Genomic DNA, 6,307 nt, shown 5'->3' with positions numbered 1-6,307 from the left:
ATCCTCTCCAATAAGGGAGACAAGTGGCAAAAATCCTCTAAAATGAGAGGGTGACATGTGGCCACTACCTATGGAAAAAACTCTTCATTCCTAGAGTGACACATGGCCACTAACAAGGAGGAAAACTCTCCAATGGGAAGCCTCCACATCTCTAGGATGAAATCTTGGTCCCTTGTCCTCCAAGCTTAGCTAAAATGTTGACCCCTTAGTCGACACACCCATTTTGGACATCAAAGCATAGTCAACTTTGGGCCTTGGCCCTTTGTTGACTTGTTTGGTCAAAATCCTATTCTACTTGGCCTAAAATACAAGGCCCAATTGAAATCCTACACTACCAGGCCCATAATACAAAGCCCAAATAAAATCTAGACTACTTGGCCCAAAATACAAAGGCCAAATAAAATCTAGACTACTTGGCCCAAAATTATTCTTCCTCTAATAAATCTTCATGATGACTTAAGATGGCCCAAGAGAAAGAGTCTAGGCTCATCTTCCATATATGCCTCCAACTCTTCATGAATGTGCTAGGTCATGGCAAGGGGTATGCCACCATTCCCCCCCCCCCCCCCCCCCCCCCCCTCTTGAAAAGGATTTGGCCTCAACAAGGGCTAAAGACAACTTCCTTTTCTTCTTAATTTTCAATTCTTCCTTATTTTTCCACCAGGGTCAAATACCCATTGTATAACACAAGTTAGAACAAGTGTTATAATAGTGAGTATGCGAAGGATATAGTTCCCAATAAGGATACACCTTAAATCAAATGAATGATTAAGCTCTTGGAAAGTAGGATCATTTTTCTTCAAAATTTTATTTCTCACACAATGATGCTTTAGGTCTTTTCCTGCCATGCTTCTAGAGGAAGATGGTAAGGAGACCTTTACACTTTTACACAAGCTTTTAGCCCTTAACATCATAATTTTATTGTTGGGGCATTCATGAGACTTATGCATCATGCTTTGACACTTAGAACAAAATGTGTCTTCTATTTTTTTTTTATCATCTTCTTTTTCTCTTTCTTTTTCTATTTTCTTTGTCATTTGTGCTTGATCCTCTTCCACTTGAGAATGTGTGAGAGGATGAAGTACAAACTTCTTTTTATTGTGAGTGATGGTTATGTCATTGGTGTAGCCATTATGTAGAGATTCTCTATCAAAGAGCCAAGGCCTTCCCAATAAAATGTGACAAACATCCATAGGTATTATATCACATAGCACACTATCTTCATAGTTCCCTATGGATAGCTTGACCATCACTTGTTGATTAACTTCCAATTCCTTGTCCTCATTGATCCATTGAAGTTTATAAGATTGAGGATGAGGAAAAGTAGTTAATCCAAGCTTGTTAACCAACCTAGTGCTACAATAATTTGAACATGAGCCACTATCCAATACAAGGGAACATATTTTGTCTAAGATTTTACATCTAGTGTGGAAGATGTTATCTTTTTGTGTGTGCTCTTGTGAACTAGGCTGATTATGGAGAACCCTTCTTATCATAAGAAGTTCTCCCTCACAAGGATGGACATCCTCACTTGCACTTTCTTGTTATTTCTTTGCACCACTTCTTTCACTCTAACTCTCACTTTCCTCATCTTGGCTACTATATACATCAATACCCCTTAAGATCATGCTCTTTTTGGTGGGGCATTGTGATGCAATGTGACCTCTACCAAGACACTTGAAACACTTAATTTCACTAGTGTGAGATGATGTTCCCACCCTTGGCTTCTCTTTTTCTTTCTCTACTCCCTTCTCCCTCCTTAGATTCCTAGAGGGTTCTTCTTCTACCACTTGCTTACCCTCCCTCTTGTAGTCTTTCTTAACACTAGAGTTAGAGTGAAAAGCTTTCAAACCTTTTCTTAAGAGTTGTTGCTCTACCTTAATGAAAATTTATACCAAGTCATTTAAGTCTTGGTAGGGCAACAATCCCACTTTATCCCTAATCTCAAGATTAAGACCACTTAGAAACCTAGAGATGGTGGTATCTTCTTCCTTCCTAATTCCTGCCCTCAACATGTAGAGCTCCATCTTTTGCCTATAGCTCTCAATGCTCATGTCTCTTTGTTGGAGCCTTTGGAGTTTGTCCATTAGCTCCCTATGATAGTATGAGTGAATGTGCCTTCTTCTCATGGCACTTTTCAAGTCATTCCAATAGGTGACTTAGGGAAAATTAGAGAGTCTTCTCTCTCTCACAAGGGAGGTCCACCAATACATGGCATTCCCTTGAAAACTCAATGTGGCCAATGTGACCTTTCTCTCCTCACTCACTTGATGACACTCAAAGAGTTGTTCAACTTTCATCTCCCAATCTAAGTATTCCTCAACATCTTCTTTACCATGGAAATGGGGGAGGTCTACTCTAACCTCTCTTGGAGGGTTCTCTCTTTGAATTCTAAGTGAAGGAGGTTGATAGTATTGATGGGCAAGCCTACTATCTACCTCATAGTGTGTGGGTTGAGTTGGAGTCTTACAACTCCTTCTTGTGTGACTCCTACTCCTACTCTTGATTGTGCTCTTGGTTTTTCTTATCTCTTCTTGAGTTTTCTCTTTTTTTTCATTGAGAATTCTAAATTCCTTATCCAATTTAGCAAGATATTCTTCTCTTTTCATCTTTTCTTTTTCTTTCAAAATAGCTTCTTGCCTTTTCCAAATTTTTAGTGACTTTAGTTCTTTGGCAAAGTTTTTCAAAGTGCGCTTGACCTCTTCACTAGAGTCACTACCAATTTCAAAGGATGTGGTCTTAGACATTCTCAAAGTTTTCAAAAATATGCAATGCAACAAATAAATTACTTAGAATTTCAAGAGAAGTTCCCTAGGAGACTTAAGGAAGTAAAAGATGCCCAAGTTCACTTCCAGGAAAGGGAGGTGAATCACAAAGGATTGTTTAAGAACCAAGACTTTCCTAGCAAAAGCTTATCTTAGGTACTCTTACACCAAACTTCTCAAAAGGAACAAAAATTGAAATTAAAGTAAAGACACACTAAACTACCACAATTAAGGAAAACAATAAATCTAAACTATGCAGCCTAATGATGAATTAGAAGGAACTTTGGTTCCCTTTTACCCACCAACTACAAATTTCGCTTAAATAATAAATGTCCAATGTTCTTGTTAGGACAAACCCCTAACAAGTCAAAAATACAAGTCCAAAAAGGAAAACAACTACAATTTTACAATTCAAAGAAAATACACACAAAGCCCAATTGAAATCCTACACTACTAAGCCCATAATACAAAGCCCAAATAAAATCTAGACTACTTGGCCCAAAATACAAAGCCCAAATAAAATCAAGACTACTTGGCCCAAAATACAAGGCCCAAAATTATTCTTCCTTTAATAAATCTTCATGATAACTTAAGATGGTCCAAGAGAAAGAGTCTAGGCCCATCTTCCATATATGCCTCCAACTCTTCATGAATGTGATAGGTCATGGCAAGGGGTATGCCATCATTTAGTGCAGGATAAGACATTTAATAATTCATTTGTGTTAGTTTTCTTTAATATTTGATATAGCACCAAAGGAAATAAATAAGGTTTATAAATATGTTTTTTCATTAGATGATACATTATGGTTGTTGGTTGGGTGGTCCAGGTGGTTGTCCTATACGTGGAGCATCACGGTTTGATCCTTGGTTGTCGCGCTTGCGAATTTAAATCCATTTTAACCATGTTGATGAGCTCTTCGGCATGGCCAAGCTCTGTATGCGAGGTCTTCAAGCTGAGTTGCTTATGTTAGGTCGACCTATTGGTGTCCATGGCATTGACCGAGCTATTGGGCTGATTGGTGAGGCTGGCTATTATGGGAGATGACCGAGTTTCTTGGGTCAAGCTATGGTGAACTCGTGGATTGGTACTCAACCCAGTGCTCCAAGGTATTGAGGATCAGTTTCATTTAGTTTTCTTCTTTTTCTTCTTTCAGGCTCACAACAATATGTTTAATTAAGTATTTTTTTCGCATTAGGCTCATGGGAATGAGGTAGTTTTAGGCCTATTTAGAGGTTAGAAATAGTATATTGGAGAGGCTTATCCAGGGGAGAAACCTAACAATTGTGTGTGTGATAGTTGTGTGTGTGTGACAACTCTATGTGTGTAGGGGGAGGGGGTATTGTTGCCTTCTTGCTCATTAATCACCTACGTAACCTACACTCTATATATACAAAGAACATGAAAAACCTTCAAGATTTACATATAAGAGTAAAGCTACACAAAATTACTCTTACATATCACCAAAAGAAATAATTACAAAGAAAATATAAGGAAAGAAGTCACGTGATTTGTGAAGATGTTACAATTTCACCTAATTCCAAGTACGAGAGTTTTCAATAATACTTGATCTTGTCTTTCTTAGATGAACAAATAATTTTGTAATTATTAATCTCTCAAAAAAAAACTCTTCCACATTGTCATGAGTTTGTAATATGAAAAGAACTTATTCAAAATAAGAAAGGATACATTTTTTTAAAAAGAAAACAAACAAAAGTAAGTTACCTAATCGATTATGTAAGTTACCTAATCGATTAATATAGAGACAAAAGTAATGTTTCAATTTTTACTAAATTAATCAAGGTTTAATAGCCAATTTAGTCCCTACTTTGGTTGAAAAATCTCAATTTAGTCCCTCGTTATAAAAGTGTTTTGAATTAGTCCTAACTTTTAAAATAGTGGGTCAGATTGGTCCTTTATGTTAAATATAAGTTAACAAAATTAATGGATGATGATGTGACACAACTTAAAGCTAACGAGGGACCAATCTAACACATCAGCTTTAAGCTGTGTCACATCATCATCCATTAATTTCGTTAACTTATATTTAACGAAAGGGACCAATCTGACCCACTATTTTAAAAGTTAGGACTAATGTAAAACACTTTTATAACGAGGGACTAAATTGAGATTTTTCAACCAAAGTGAGGACTAAATTGGCTATTAAACCATTAATCAATTATCTCCAAGATTAATCGACTAATGCAGAGAAGAAAACATAGTTTCAATTATTCATCAACATGGTTCTTTTAGGACAGAATATATCCTACAAAGACCTTTCTTCTACATATCGTTCTCTACATCTTCAAATACTAGACTTCTAGTACTCGTTTCCCGTCTTCCAACATTCCAAACACTACCACAAAGGGGAGATACTGCAAAAAGGTTCTCCTATGCTTAATTCAATAATTTGGTCAAAGCTTTGAAGTCAAATCTAAATTAATGCAAAAGTGAAAGTAAATTATCATTAATGATGTATTTATAGTGTTTTGACATTATTGATCAAGGGTTCAACTGGATGGGCCACACTTCTGTGGACCCATCAACCGGAAAATCCACTGGCCCAATTACCTATTTCAGGCCCAACCATAAGCTTTTTATTTTAGGCCCAACTATGAACTTCAACCCTTTAAACTGTTCATCCATTCTTCTTAGTTAAAAAACACTAATACCAGATATTCTGTCGGAGAGTACCTGACATGTCAACATGCATTAGAGCTATAGTCCTTATCTGAAAGAATCTAAGGACCCTTAGCCCTACTCATTACAAACATTAATCAATTATGTTATTCATGTAATCGATTAAAAAAATTATTTTTATATTTTTTCCTTTTAAATTTGATTTATTCATCGTCAACTAATTTTAATTAATTAAGATGTGATTAAATTGATTTTATAAACATCCTAACTTATCTTTACAATCAATGTAAACACAAATCATCATTTATTATATATGGATATCATAATACCAAGAAATTGATGTTCTGTAACAGTAACATCACATCAGATATTTTCTAGGATAAAAAAAATTGTTTTCTTATATAGCGATAACTACCATAAAAGAATTTTATTTTGTTCATCTAAAGTAAAGATCACATTTTAAAGGATAAAGTGTTTATTGTATCTTAGATGAGCTAAATCCAAAACAAAATGCTACTAAAGAAACAAATCCCACAAAAGTTTTGTAAAATAGAAAGACATAACTTTTATAAGAGGTCTTAAAACATGAACCAAATCAGTTACCATAAATTCCTATTTAATCTACATTTGTCATCTATCTATAGTATTAATATTGGTCTCTATTAAATATAACTAGAGTTAAAACTTCTATTATATAATCAAATAAAGTATATCAACAACCATTAAAAAATAATTATTGAACAACCATTAAAAAGCTACATATTTAAAAATAAGACATTAAAAACCCTAATAAGTAAAATTGATGTTAAATAATGAAATAATGATGTTATATTTGTGTGCAGTCAATTCTTAAGAATTGACTCTAAAATAGCATGGACTAAGTTAATATTATTATAAAACAAAG

General features: G+C 34.9%; 1 pseudogene; it reads right to left on the bottom strand.

Annotated features, from left to right (window-relative positions):
• Positions 1-638: 638 nt before the first annotated feature.
• LOC148198279 (uncharacterized) lies at positions 639-2,747 on the bottom strand (annotated as a pseudogene).
• Between the last annotated feature and the right edge of the window lie 3,560 nt (positions 2,748-6,307).

The sequence above is a fragment of the Vigna umbellata genome, chromosome 5, assembly GCF_029865625.1.
Source record: "Vigna umbellata cultivar VRB3 chromosome 5, Vumbellata_1.0, whole genome shotgun sequence".
Lineage (NCBI taxonomy): Eukaryota > Viridiplantae > Streptophyta > Magnoliopsida > Fabales > Fabaceae > Vigna > Vigna umbellata.
This window is presented reverse-complemented; position numbering and strand designations above follow the sequence as displayed.